Source organism: Gallus gallus, chromosome 13 (assembly GCF_016699485.2).
Source record: "Gallus gallus isolate bGalGal1 chromosome 13, bGalGal1.mat.broiler.GRCg7b, whole genome shotgun sequence".
In the NCBI taxonomy this organism is placed as follows: Eukaryota; Metazoa; Chordata; class Aves; order Galliformes; family Phasianidae; genus Gallus; species Gallus gallus.
In genome coordinates this window covers 7,517,111-7,532,516 of record NC_052544.1, presented here as the reverse complement: position 1 = coordinate 7,532,516, position 15,406 = coordinate 7,517,111, and the positions used below count along the sequence as shown (strand labels likewise).

Below are 15,406 nucleotides of genomic sequence, written 5' to 3'. Positions count from 1 at the left end.
ACGGAGCTTTCTACTTCTAATGGAGAGCGTAGCTGTCAGTCAAGCCCAGTGGAAACTTCCCGTTGGTCAGCGAGGACTTCATTCAATGGAGAGTCGGGAAGAGGAAGAAGGGGCGTGGCTTAGCGCTTCACAGGCCCTCACGGATGAGAGGGGCCGGGCCTCTGCGGCTGCTCCGCCGCTTCATTGGTGAAGGGAGGAGCCGCTCCCAGAGGAGGGCGGTAATTGGCGGGAGCTGACGTCCGTCAGGGGGGCGCGCGGCGGTCGGCATGCGCGCTGCGGGCGGCCGGGAGAGGGCGCAGGGGAAGATGGCGGGGGCACGAGGGCGGCCTCGGGGGAGTTCCTCCGGCCCCCTGCTGAGGGACCGTCCCCAGGGGAGGGGCTGAGGGGAGAAACCGGCGGTGAAGCGGGGGGGGCGGGAAACGTGAGGGTGATAGTGAGCTCGTTGTCTTCTGTAAAGTAGATCAGCGCTTTAAAAGATGAATTTTGCGTTAATTGGGTGTATTGGGTAAAGATGAAAAGCAGGTGGAGGGAAAAGAGGAGAAAAAAAAGAGTTATCGTTCTCCTGTGGGATGTTTGAGTCAGTGGTTTTCTCCCCGCGGGATCAGCACTTGGTGTCGTGTGGGGATTTGCATCCCCCAGGTAGGAAATCTTGCACTCCTTAAGCAAAAAATAATAATTAAAATTTTAAACCAAAAGAGGCGGTTTAGGTTGTTCCGTGTGTCTTTGGAGGCTGCTTCCCTTTGAGAAGCGGAAAGGAGAGCACCGTTAGGAGGAGGGCTGAGAGGTGGGAGCAGCTGAGGAGATAGGGCGCTCTCAGGGCGTGGGTGCTTCTGGCCTTCCACATGCTCGTGTCAGGGGTACGTTGCTCAGTGACACACAAAAATTGCTGCCAATCACAAGCCAAAACCCTAAAGTTTTCTTTAAAAGCCCAACATCCCCTTTTTGTTCAAGTTAGTGACTTCTTACTGGCAGGTTTTGAAGTTGCTCCCAAGCATAGGGGTAGGGATTGAGCTGTGCCCCATGTTTTTGCTTAAAAGTATATGAATAGTGGGTGCAAAACCAATGAAACTTTTGTAAGAAGTATGAGGAAAAATCGTTAATCAAACGTAAGGCCCAGCAGTGTGCTCACTTTTTTGTGGTGGTGGTGGAAAATAGGGCTACGTGCAGATTACAGCAACGTGAGCCATTTTTTTAAATAACAGACAAGGACTTGGAGTATTCTTTAGCAGCCAAACAGAGATGTGTAACAGCTGGTTCATTGCTACTCAAATGTGGTCCTGCAATCTGCTAGCTATTGGATTTTAGTGGAGAGTAAGGGCACAATTAATGCACTCTGTTGGCCTGAACGCAGAGGTTTGACTCATGTAACACAAATGAGCACTGCCCCGTTTGTATCTGATAAGGCTTTGCTTTACATAGTGGTGTGAAGTGTATAAAAACATACAGGAATATCAGGGAAAAACTAGGTGTATTTCTGGAGGCATATGCTAGAAATATAGTTAATTAATATAGTTAAATGCTATAAAAATATAGGTAAAACCACTTAATTTTTTATGGTTTCCCATCATATCTGTTATATTGCTGGTTTGGTAATGTGAGTTTGTAGGACAGAATGTATTTACTGGGGGAACAAATAGTAGATACTGATTTTAATTTTTTCTTAATTATTCTTTCCCAGGCGTGCTCACAGCTTTGTCAGACAGCATCACAGAGGAACAGCAGATGGATTCGACATATGATCTGTGGTTTTTAAGAAATCAGATGTGGTAAGCTTTCATAAAACTACCTACTATTAATATTACTGCCTCTGTCATTTTGAAACAATTTTGTTTGACCAACATTGTGAGATATGTGTCCCGTATCTTGAGGCTATAATGCTTTGAGAGATGGTAACTGTCCAAGAGCCTTCAAGGCTGAACGTGTTATTTCAGAATTCTGGAGAACAGCAAGATTTGTCACTACTGAATTACCTCAGTTTCAAAGCTATTTCTGAGCAAGGATTTCAGTTTTTTCTTCATATCCCACCTAGCAGAGTGCAATTGTGGCACTGAAACATCTGCAGAAGTTGCAAGTGATGCAGGAGGGGTCCTTATCTTGAGAGAGCATGGTGTTACAAAAATAAAAGTAAAAATGGTCGGACGAGTGGAAGAAGGGCTGTGCTGCTCTTTCCTCTCCTTCCCTTTGTCCTCTGCAGTTGTGTCAGTCTGTGATACATCAGAAACCTTCTTCCTTATTCAGCTGCGTCCTAGTGCAGGTTAAAAAGCATATTAGTGAGGATAGCTCATATGTAACACCAGAACTGTTGTTACATTGCTCTCCTACGCAAAGAACTTGACTGTGCTTGGAGGTACTCCAGCTGCATTTCAACAGTAGGCCAAACCGTCCTCTGCCTGCGCAGAACTGTTCTGCTTGTTAGAGCCGTGCTCATCTGCTCTGATGCTGGTTTCACTGTACTGTCGTACACTTGCAGTAATCTGTTCATCTCCAGTCTGATGTTGTGAGGAAAAGGCATCAGGTTAGCCCTCGGGGTTGGCAGGATGCAGGGATACATATTGTCAGACCTTCTTTTTATTGACTTTGGTTTCTGTATTTAAGAGAGGTAGTGCTACTATGTTTCAGAAGGCAGGAGAAGCCAGAGGGTTCCTACTATGAAACAGCACGGCTTGTGTAGTTACTTCGTATGGTTGCGATTTTAATTGTGCTATACGGATAGTTCATTTAGCTGCAGTTCATTTTCCTAGTGCTGCTGTGCCCTGGCATAGAAGAATGGCATTAAATTCGGAGCTTACAAGAAATTACCGATTTATACAAAGAGACTACTCGGTCCTTGAGCTAATGGGACATTGAGATCTAATAGCTTAGCCCAGCAGGCTTTTTGTTATGTTAAATTCAGACCTCTGTAAAGGATGGGCGGAAAATGGAAGATTTCCTCTTCCAAAACTTCGGGGAGATTAATGCTTACTGAAATCCACCCTGCTTTTCATCAAGTGTTGCTTATGGCAGGCAATTACCATTAAAATGCTGAAAACTCATCTTTTACGTCTGTTGGAGTCCACAGCATTCCTTACGCGAAGCAGGGGAAACAAACCTCGGTGTATGCCTTGTTAACAACTCTTGAAGTTTCACTGTAATAACAAACTGAAGAGAAAACCTCTAACCTGTCCAACCCAACCACTTCAAACATGGGGGGGGGAGTGGGGGGTGGGTCTTAAAAATGGTATATAACCAGCTCTTTGTCAATGTTATTTACACGTTCAAAGGAGCTATATGTGCTTGTAAAAAGAAGTAAATAGAACATTTCTATGTTGTTCTAATCCAATGGTGAACAGAAATAGGATACCAGAAGTAACCCCTGAATGGGAACGCTCTTAGCAGTAGGCATGTAGATGCAGGATGAGACTTGTTCACTGAACAGAAAAGTGCTTGCTGTATAACTTTTCTCCATCCCGATCTTTGTTGATCACCATTTAATTTCTGTTTATTTTAAATGTAGCCTGTAGTCTCCTGAGGATAGGGTTTGTCTTTCTGTGGCTGGTTTGCATAGTGATTAGCATAGCTGGGGCCTTGTTTCTGTCCCGGAGCCTTTACAAACTGCCAAATTAAAATGAATGAAGTTAATGAAACAAATTGCACAATTTCTGTAGATTAAAATGAGTCTCTGTTCGGTGATTGGCAGAAAGGTCAAAAGTAGAAAAGAAGCCATGAATTCAAAGGAGGAAGGAACTCATAAAATTGGAGTGCATAAAGTGATGAATTTGAAGGCAGGAAAAATGTAAAGCTATATGAAGATATATTAGCAGCATTTAGGTGGACTGTGAGTGGCAGAAGTTGCACTAAGCTTGAATTGAGTGAGTAAACGGATGTGATGTGGTTGTGGTAAAAAAGCACATGTGGTTGTATCACCGCATCAGTATACACTGGTGGATGAATTGTGTTTCTAAGCTGGGACATGATAAGGATCGTGTCTGGCAGCCTTGTCTACTGAAATGCTTCTACTGCCAGATATTGATGCTGGCTTTTTTCTGTCAAGAGCAAAATGTCTTATTGCACGGAACTAAATATTAATAGGAAATCTCAAAGTGTATGAATAGTAACAGAGTGTATGTGCTTCAGTTGTGTCATGTACTTTTTAAGATGATGTGCAGTGGTAACTACATTATTCTGTGTGCAAAGAGTTCAATAAAAGTACACTGCCATGAAAAGTCCAGCAGAAAATGCAGGCACATCTACAAGCTTGTAATGGAATGTTATACATCGACAGAGTATAATCAGGGTGCCAGTGAAGCCAAAATTGTAGATGAGTATTTCTATGTCTGCTGCAAAAAACAATTTAGCTACCATTTTGGGTGAAACGGTGACAGCAGTCTCAAGAATGGGCTGCACCCTGTAATTGCCTAGTAGTCAGAATTTGTTGTTACTGGTATCCAAGCTGGCTAGATACACGTGCATTCACTGTGACTGTTGATGCTGCAATCCATATGTAGACATATGGAAGCCTTAAGTGATTATGTGGATTTATAAAAAGCCTTGGTAGGATAGCAGGTGTTTTTCCTGGTATCTGGACTGGTATGTAAGAATTTTAGGTTGGAAGTTTACAGTTTGAAGCTCTAACAAACTTATTCAGATTCTGTGACTCCATGCATCGAAAGGATTGTATATTATATACAACCAAAAGCTCCTGTATTTGCTGACAGGAGCAACACTAAGAAATAACATACTTTGGAAAATGCAACATTTTTCCACTTGGATTGGGATCATAGTGGCTGTCATAGTGACAACAATTTCTTGTGACTCTGAACAAAGTCTGAGAGTCTCATAAAAACCCTCCCTAGGTCATGGTTGAAGGACCACAGTTTTATACTGTGTTACTAAATCCATTTTAAAAATCATTTAATGTTTGCCAGTCAAGCTCCGCTACTGTGACATTTTCAAGGCTTCTGTATTCAAAAAGAAAATAAATGTGACCAATGAAAGCTGATGTGCATAAGTAATTCAGAGGAGTATAAGCACATAATAAAGTAAAGGTTGGGTCTTGGTTGTGTGCTGCAGACTTGCTGCTTCTATAGCAAGTTAGGAAAGCAGTGCTCTTAAAACAGTTACTTTCTATATAAACTGTTCTGGAATACCATTATTGGTTGTGGAGGAAAGAGGGTCATTTTAATGATTGTCTGATAACTTAGTTTTATGTCCGCATGAGTGCTGAGCTCCTTTTGCTGGGTTTGTGAATGATCATAAAGGATTTATAAAGTCTCACTGTAAGCAGGCATGCCCTGGAAGTCTACTCTGGAATATGAAAAGTTAACTAACAGCTAAATTTCTCAGGAACAAGAGAAGAAATCAATGACTGGGGCTCTGCCCAGTGTCTGTGTAAAATTGATTTAAACCAATTACCATAGATTGAGTTGCTTAAAAAATTACAAATACAAGCGAGGCCTTGGGGCAAGGCACTGGTAGCTCACTGCTGATGTCTTGTTTTATAATTTTTAGGAAGTGTGGGTCTGAAGCTACTTCCTGCATTGTCATGTAATCTCACTGATGTTGGTCATCTTCTGAAGTCATAGAATCATAGAATCGCTCAGGTTGGAAAAGACCTTAAGGATCATCAAGTCCAACCACAACCCAACCATACTACCCTAACAACCCTCCGCTAAATCACCTGCCTCTGTAGGTACTTGAGATATCCACACGGTATCTCCACATATTGCAATAAAATAAAGCAAATTCAAGGTGCAAAATTGCATCTCGTTTTATATTCATATTTTATATTCTTATTTTATATGTCATATTTTAGGATCAAATACCTTATGTCTTGTCTTGTGAGGGTGCATACATTATAACTGTCATTTAACAAAAAATCATTAGTATAAGCTAAAGTAAGTTAGTATGCACTAAAAGCTGGGTATGTAGTGCCTCACAAACCATGGTTGTTATTTTTGAATGATTAACTTACTGATAATAGCTTATCCTTAGTACATCAAGTATCAGCCCTTTTCCCACAGATACCTGTCAGTATTAAAAGTTGTAGTAGGGAATGAATCAATTCATTTATGATTCAGGTTTTAGTGCCCTGTTAGAGTGGTAAGTTTTACTGAGACTTGGAGACTCAGTAAAGCAAGATTAGTCTTAAATGTAACCAGAAAAATGAAAGCAGAGTCCACAAACTGTTGGAAGGCATTGTCAGGCTTCATCAGCCTTTGCAGTGCTCTGAACATGAGATGTATCAGTGTAGCTTCAAGAAGCTGCTGGGCTGCGATACAGTTCTGTCAGCACACAAGCTGCCTCGTGCCTGATTTGGGTGTGAAATAACTCCAGTGCCTTCTTGCTGGAGCTGCAAAACTTTTGGTGGGCTGACAGCCCATCTGACCACTTCTTCATCAGGCAAAGAAGTACTTCTTTTCTGCTGCATGGGGTAGATTTGATCTGGAATACACTTGATTGGTTAACGTGGACTAATTGACTAAGCAGGTTTGTTTTTCAAGAGTGTTTTGGTCAGAGAGTGACAAATTTACGTGACCTAATTTAGGTGCCTAAATTAAATGGCCAGTTTACAAGCTCTATAGTTAGTGGGGAGATGAAACACTCTGAGGAGAGTGATTCAGAAGGGTACACTAAACTAGTTTGAAATGATCTCCTCAGTCGAGCATCTGTCCTTTTGACTCTACAGGTATTTCTGACTCTTTATCCACAAATTAACATTTTCATAGAAGTTTTTCAAACAGACTTAAGTATCATAGAATTATTCTCATCACATTTTTCTCAATTATTTTTTGTGAAAGATTAGTTTTCCTGTTTTAAAGCAATGTTAGTTGTGTTTCCCATGGTTTGCCAACTTTGGTTGATTCTGTTAGTGCCCAGAGCAGTGTGCTTGGGGGCTGTTGCCTGAATTTAAGATCTAAGTAAGTTGAGATCTTGTTTCCTTTGGATATTAAATTCTTTTCTTCCTGCTCAAAGTTCTTGTTTAGCAAACAGAATGGAATAAATTCTTACTCTTGTTTTAAGTGGTCTTTTAGCCAGGATCTCACAGTATTTTAGAATAAATGCAAAGTGTTACTGAAAAAATCTTAAAAGAAAACATTTGCTCAGGTAGTCTCAGCTGTCCTGTGGGAATGTAAACCTCTGTATATTTTGTCTTGGATTTGGAATTCTGTTCTAAATTTTACACTCAAGTGTAATGTTGCAAAAATTACTCTTTTTGTGCTATGAATCCTGGGATATGCTAGTTTTTACCAAGTCTAGCCGCTGCTTTTGTACCGTCATCATGTGTCCATTCACATTTGTGGATTTTTGCAAGTGAGAACTAAGATTTCAGTTCCAAGGTGACGAACTTATAGGAAAGCCATTGGTGTTTTCAACGTGTCTGAAATATTTCTAAGCAAACTCCCTAGGTTTTATTGGGAATGGAGGAGCAACTGTGCCTTGCTAAGAACGTTGTGTTGACATTTAGTTGTGAAACTCTCCTGTGGCTCTTCAGAGTCCTTCAGCTGTGGGTATAGCTGATTTCTCTTAAACACAGTCATGGCATTCATGTCTGGAGGGTTGCTGGAAGCTCCATATAGCAGAAAGCTTGTTAAGGTTTGGCTCTTGTGTTTATTTAATGATTTGTGATCGTTTTAAGGATCTTCCGTCTGGTTGTAAGATTTTTAGCTCCTTTCTACCAGCAATCAGATAATTATCCTGGATTCTCTGAATCTTTACCTCTTCAATTTTAAGTGGAGAAAAAACTTCAAAAACGTAACATTTCTTATTTTATAGTTTTTGATTTTTTCTTTTCCTGCGAAGTGTATGGCACCATTTGTGTCAGTTACTCATTTAAATATGGTCCTGACATGGTAAGCATGTCTGGACCTTACCTGAATTTCAGTTGGAGGTCCCCAGAGAACACTCAAATGATTTACTGAGTGACTCAGTTTTTCCCTGAATCAGTGCTAAATCAGCATTCTACCTGAGCAGTGGCTCATGCAGCACAAGACTTTGCTCATGGAAGCTATCAGTGAATGGTTCTTTCTATGGATGCTGCATTCTGATGGAATAAGGCTTTCCAAAGTGAGGCCTTGTCATGCAACTTGCAGTTCTCATAGTGCAGTTTTGAACTGCAGCAGCTGTTTGCAGGTACCCTTGCTTACTGTAGTAGAATCTCTTCAAGCTGCTGCAGCATCAGTAAGTAGCTTTCTTTTTCTTTTCCCTGTACGGTTTCCATGGCAAAACCAGCCCTTGGAGGTACTGTGTTTGGGAGGTTATGTAAAGCAAACAACTCAAGTTCTCCCAGTACTTTTGTTAGGATATTAGTCTTGATGACTTTGGTATTTTCTTGTGTGTATTTTTAATCTGCAGTTGATCTGAATGCAGCAGCCTTAAGTACGAAGCTGTGGTTGGACTATGCACTGCAGTGGGGTTGGATCTTAGCCACTTTTGCATGTGAGGGGAAGGTTTAGGAGGTCTTCTTTGGTTTCACCTACCTGCCTTCGTGTCCTCTTTTATCTTGTGACGAGTACTGCATCAGGCTGTGCGAGTGATGTTTTTGGAAGCACTAGGAGACTTCTGCATCACCCAGAGATTCATTTGTACAAATGGCAGTGTTCTGCCAAATTTGATAATGCTTTATACCTCAAGCACAATAATTCATGATTCTGTTTCCTTCTTCCTTAGCTTCTGAGTTCCAGTCAAGAACACCTAATTTAATAAATTCTGTGTATTATGCACGGCCATTTAGAAATTCTTTACTATGAGAGGGGCTGCCTGTAACTAAGGCTGTGTAAATATCTGCATTCTAAACTCTAGTTTAGCTCTCTGTCTCATCTCTTTTGGACACTTATGAAAGAGAATGTTTCTAGATTTGTCTGAAAAGCATTAAGTGAATAAATAGAAACAAAAGCTATGTGGCTAATTTGTCACAAGCCAAGCGCTCTGCGGCTCTTAAGTCTCCAGCTGGCAAAATATAATTGCAATATGATTAAAAGATCACTAATTGCATTTCAAGTAATGCAGTATATATTGTAAATATTATGTGTGCAAGTGAGTATTGGAATATTTTTTAGAAACAGAACAGTCTGTATGGTTAAAAATCAAAAGAAAAGAAAAAAAAGAATGACAGTACAGAAAAATACAGCTAGTTATTTAAAGGCTATCTAAACAAATACTTATCAAAGGACTGAAGATGTAATCTTCGTTCTGACATTGCCAGACTCTTCTGTTCTCCCTCATGCAAATTCTGTTTTTCTTGACTTGTTCCTACTTTTTTCCTTTTTTCTACTTAAGGTACAAGTAGTTATTTTCTCCATGAATACATCTTGTGCCATTAATTTTTTGTTTCATTCTTTCTCAATCTGCTTTAATTATTTAAGGATGCTATTTGTGAGAAAGCCCCTTGGAATGTTTGCGTCAAATAAACACTGCAATAAGTACTAGTCAAATGTGTGGCTGAAAAATGCTTAATAAGAATTAAAGAATGTTGCAACTAAGAGAGATCTTCAGTCTTACGTGAAGATTGCAGCAAGAAAATATATTGTACAAATATTTCCTGGAAGTCTGTAAGTAAACCAAATCTTTCACATTCCTTTCAGCCCATCAGTAGTTTTGTTAACAGCTTGTAGGCTTCGTTGTGTCAATAGAATCACATACAACTTGATTTCTTTATGAGATGAGCACAGCAAACTTTGGTTCTTTGTACCAGAAAATGGGAGCTGGAAGCATTTGCTCAGCGTCTCTGAAAAAAAGCATTTACTGACTGACTGATGGTCACCTCTTCTTTGGAAGAAAATAATTACTGCGTCAGGATAACTGAAAAAGTAATAATCCGATAGCAGTTGGTATTTGGCTGAAGCATTACTCTCTGAATTACAAGTACTTACTCTTATTGTCCAATAGAGGATTCTGCACTTTGTGTTACTCATTTTAAGATATCTGGCATTGGATCTGTTGTTTAGGATTCTTTGAGTGTTTTGGTTTAATATTCGTTGTTTACAGAGTGCGGCTTAGATGTTAAATAATTATTTTCATTCTTGCTGAAGAATTCCGTACTGCTGCAGGGGGAGATCTAGGAGATTCACTGTTCTTTTGAAATCTGGCTTGGAGTGCATCTGTATTCAAATTACTGTGTAACGAAATAGCAAAGGGACAAAGATAGACACAAAAGCTGTTACCCTTGGGTTGGACAGCCACAGCTATTACATACAAGTTGGATTATGATTTTGTTTATGTTGTGGCTTTTTTTTTTGAGGAAGAGAGAAGTTAGGCAACCTGTCAGTTAGATTTGCATACCTGTTGGGGGGCAGGTTGCTCATGGAACTTGGGAGGAAATGTTTTCAAGGATATTCCTGTCCCTCTGTTTCTTTGTTCAGTAGATGTAACACTGACTTTTAAGTTTCCTTTTGTCTGATTGCATTGAGGGCAAAAACGAACAACTTTTAGTCAAAGTTTAAAACAACTGTAAAGACATTTAAAATGTAGATTGGGAGTTTAATTGCCCATTTTGGTGTTCATTTCTTTCTTTTACTAAGCCAATAGTCTACCTAAGTCAACTGGGATTTGTAAACAAACTTGTAAACGATACGGGTATGTAACTAAGTAGGGCTGGTTTGGCACGCAGCGTGGTGTAACCCAAGTTGCTCTAACAGACACTATAAATCCACTCCAACTACTCTGTGTACCTCAGAGCTTCAAAATATTGCCTCTCTTCTATGAGAGAGAACTCTTCTACAAGTCTTTACAAGCGGGGTCTTTTACTTCTATGTAAACTCACTTCACAACAGAACTGAGACCAAGTTCCTCAGAGAGTGCTTCAGCTGACTAATTGCATTCTGTTAGGATGCTGTTCTTGAATCATAACCATTTTGAAATAGTTTTGATGGGAATGGACCAGACTGCTCTAAATGCAAGTACTTTCGAAACCAAACCCTGGTTGCAGCCTTTGCCTGCTGCCATAATACAAATAACTACATGAATGACAGATTTTGCAGCTTTTCCTGCAGTACCAGAAAGAGCATTTGTACTGTGTATGAACATTGCATTTTATCTTCCTTGAATAGTAAACACAGATTATACCTTTAATGTTCTTCTCTTGGTCCCCAGCTCTGTGTGAAAATGCCTGTTTCACATTAATGGCCATATTGTTCAAGAATTAGTTGGTTTGACATAGCATATGGGTTGAAATGTGTATGCTGCTGATATGCAGGCATGTAATGCATTGCTGGTGTGGTATACACAAACTTCACTCCTTGCCATTGTTTAGAGATGTCACCATAGCTCCATTGACAAATGGGGAGGCTTAAACTGAAGTTATGGGTGAGCTCATATGGCAGTTCATTTTGGATTTCTTGCTTAACTTCCTGAATTCTATAAGTCTATTTCACGTTCAATAACAATATGTCAAAATAATTATTTTTGCTTTGGCTGTGGAAATGCAGTAACATTTCTGAGGCTGTGGTCTGCATCTGTAGACAACCTCTGACCCAAAGTGCAATAGCATCTGCAACTATTGAGGTGTGGCTTTCCATTAGCTGTAGTCCTTGGAGATAAACTCTGTGTTGAATGGGAATAACAAGAATGGTAAAATACTGACCTTAATTATTTACAATAATCCTACATAGTCTATTAGTTATGATTTTGTGCTGGCATAGTCTAAGAAGACAGGGCAATAAAAGGGATAGAATCGAGTAGTAATCATTTGGAACCATTCTGCTTCCCTAGCTGAAGCAAACACGAGTTGTCTGCACATCTCTGACATGGTCCTTTTTATGACTCAGTGTGGCTTCAGCTTGGCTGGCTGTGAAATACGGACAGTAACTTTTCATTCATAGAAGTGTAATGAGGGTTTAATTGCAATGAACATTTAAAAACAACTTGAGGATAAAATGTGCTGTAATATTATCCTTGATGAAGATGCAGTAACAAGATGATTAGTCTTTCAGATGCATCCAGTTAATCCATAAATTACAAGTTATTCCCTACTACCTTCATTCTTGCTGCCTCTTGTGGTTGAGATTTTATATCTGCTAAAAGGCAAGAATAAATGTGAGCAAAGGGCAATGTATCCAAGTCTTTCAAGCCTTTCCTCTCCACCTAAATAGGCCAAAGAAGCAGCGAAAGCTGTGGAATATTACTTAGCAATGTCATTCAATTAAATACTGTTCTTGGAAGAAGGAGAAAAAAAAGAACAAAAAAAAACAACTGATATTGAAGTCTGTGGTTCTCGTGATGAAAAAGCCATTCTGAGCTGGAGTCTTCCCAAACCATATAATCACATCAGTACAGCGATATTCAGGGCAACACTCACTTTGATGTAATTTCACAGACTTCTTAATTTGATTACATCAGGGATGAATTCGTCTCTCCTGGTGTCTGTAGGTGCACACACACGCACATAAATACAAGCTGACAACAGTTATAGGGGTCATGGCCCATTTGTGTATGGTGGTGTCTGTGGCTGATGTTCAGATTTCATCCTGCTATCAGATGTTCTGTTCTTTGACTAAAATCAGAGCAGTTTTGGATGCCAGATTTTTCCCAGATTTTTTTTTTTTTTTTTTGGTATGACATTTTACTACAGGATTATTTTTCATTTTTGTTCTGTCTGTTTTTTCTTTCTGTCTTTTTTATCCATCCTTATACTTCCACAGGCTGCATCTGACGTGGTTTCCCAAGTCAAGAAATGCTATCATCATAAGCAAATGTTTTCTGCTTTTCTGTTGCTGAAACTCTACCTCAGACAGCATCTCTCAATCTACTGTATATTTTTAATAGAAATATTAAATTGTTTCTAGTGTTTAATAGAAATGTCAAGGTTATTATTAATTCTAAAATACCAGATATTGAGGAGCAGTATATGAGGAACTAGTCTACAGAGATTGCTACTGGTCAACCTTTTTAGTGAGTGAGGCTGTAGCAGGGGAGGAGAATTTGTTGACCTTATGTTCTTTCTTTCAATGATCATACAAACGTTTAGCTTCTACAATTGATTTCCTTCTCCCCCTCTCATCTCCTCCCCTCTCATCTCCTCCCCCAAAAGATTACTAGTTGAGGACATTGATGCCATCTCGTTAGTTGCCTAAGGGGATGCACATAGTGCTTAGCACTGAAGCTGAGTTCTCCCATCCCACTTCATCTTTAACTGTGAAGTTAATCTCAAAGAATCGGAAATCTCGAATCTTGAAAATCTCTGCCATGTGCTGAACAGCTTTTCATCTGGATCGAGAATTGGGTGGTACATGCAGTTGCAGGTGGGAAATACCTTCCTTCCTCTAATAAAAAAGAAAGCTCTGCTGTAATGCTGTGTTGTCACATGGCTTAATTCCATCAGCAGTTTTGTATTTGTGACAACAGCAAGGCTTGGGACCTTCCCTGAATTTGTAGAGCCTTTTCTTTGCTAAAGCTCTGTGTACATTAAGTTTGTAAGGGGGAAAATGCTGTACTGCTTTCAAATCACAAACACTACTCTGCACGTTAGCAAAATATGCTTGGCATGCAGTGACTTTCAGTGCCTCCTGAAATAAGAGCACGTGGAAGATGCGGTCTGGACTCAAAACTGCAGAGTTCAGTCATTAACATGGTGAAATGGCAATGTGAAAGTTATGTCCTGATTCCTAAGTTATCTGTACTACTGGACATGCAGGAGTTGTGCAGAGTTCTGGCAGACTATTTTGGGACACCGAGCAGGGTTTCAGAGCATTTCAGTGAACTGCAAAGTGTTGCTTTGTAGAAGTGATCATTTCAAGGACCAAAGCGAGGAGGCTGTGTTATCTCCCAGAATGCTGTTCTCCAGAGGCGTGCATGGGCTGTGGGGCCTGGCAGGCTGACTTAGGGAGTATGTGAGTGTTCCTCTGTCAGAAAGCTGCCATGAGATGGTTCAGATTTCTGCAATTCTTGCTCAAGCCCCATTTTTTTCTGTTGTGGAGAGCATCAGGACTAGTTGCGTTTTCATCACGTACCAATGTCGTGTCATTTTATGCCACGTCAGTAGCAGAATGAAGTCTACTGAAACTATGTATAGCACTTTGGACAAAATATCTTGCACTACTTTTGTACAAAATATCAGTAGGCCATGAGTTGCAATGTTGTAATTGAAGCTTGTAACGTTGTTCTCTAGGCAAATGGTCAATTTCATCACAACTGTTGGGGTTTTTTTCCCCCTTCGTTTTCTTTTTACTGGCCAGTTTAAATACTGAAGAACAAGTTGTGAAGTTATATGCCTGCCTTAAGGAAGGAAACTTGAATAGTGGTGCTCATTAGGTACTACAAATTCTTAAATGGTAGTAGGATGCATGAAAATAGTGGAGACAGTTTAAACACAGTACCTTACATCACTGGGGCAATAGCAGTGTCGGCTGATTTTGAATTAGCTGTGAAGTATTAGCATCTCGGGAAACAAGAAAATTTGTATTATAAAAGTTATCCTGCTGAAACTCTCCCCTCATACTCCTCCAGCTTACAATACAGAAAAATGCAAGCCTTCAGCAACAGTTTCACCAACCTTGTATTGGTGTAACTGTGCTGCATTTCTCTCAAGTTACACTAATCTAATTCCCCATGTGGCAGCTTATCACAAAATGGAGCCAAGCATGCTGTGCCTAGGATATGCTGATGTAGCTGTGTAGCAGTTTATTTTTACAGATGGAGTTCCGTCCTATTATAGTTGAAACCACCATGCTCAATAACACATAGCCCACAAGGAAAAGATACCTTTGCCAGCCTAGATTTCTTTCTTTCCACTGGGATGGTTGGTAAGAAGTGTAATTGTTTTTCTTCCATGTTTCTAATAGATAGAAGGCTGCAGAAATGGAAATGGTTTAAAAATGCATTTTCCTCAGATTAGTTTATACTGATTTGAAAGATGCATAAATTAAACAGCAGAAGAGATGCTTTGTCCTGAAAATGAAGAGCATATAGTAACTGTGGATGTTTTTTTGTTGCTCTTGTTTGTTTGTTTTACCCGATTATAGGATTTCTCTTTATATTCAGCCTAAGTAATAGAATAAGAAGAGAGAAAAACTGTTAGCAAATAAACGATACTGACCCATTCTATTAATTATAGGGAAAAGATTGAGAATGGTAGCAACGCTTCTTTCAAGCAATCTGCATCTCATACAAGATTCATTCTTTGTGTTTTTGAGGTCTACACTTCAGATAATTAATGCTTGGAGCACCACTGCAATTTTGGTATTGCTTCTCTCCCATCCCCCCAGCTGAATACTGTGTCAGTTAGATGTTGTGTTTACTGAGTGTTCTATCACTGTCCTTGTTCTTCAGGCTGGCATATGTCTGATGTTTGTTCTACTTTGGCATTCATTTGAGTGACAAAAATGTTGTGAAATGCAACTTCGATTTCATGATTTGTACTGTCGTCAAGTGATACATTTCTGTAGCAAAAAGAGTATGGTGAATCATACAACACAATATAGGTACATGTCTGCGT

The 15,406-nt window shown here is 39.8% G+C and overlaps 1 protein-coding gene across 4 annotated transcripts in view; it reads left to right on the top strand.

Moving 5' to 3' along the window:
* Positions 1 to 129: 129 nt before the first annotated feature.
* The window catches only part of FABP6 (fatty acid binding protein 6), a 37,944-nt gene continuing 22,667 nt past the window's right edge, over positions 130 to 15,406 (top strand). For 2 of the 4 annotated variants that reach the window (XM_040646878.2, XM_040646877.1), the window contains exons 1-2: positions 130 to 218; positions 1,679 to 1,766. The gene's annotated coding sequence lies outside the window, so the exon portion shown is untranslated. Of the gene's footprint in view, positions 219 to 285; positions 640 to 1,678; positions 1,767 to 15,406 lie in introns of those variants that run through there. The other 2 variants (NM_001277700.2, NM_001277701.2) reach the window with 1 other exon arrangement.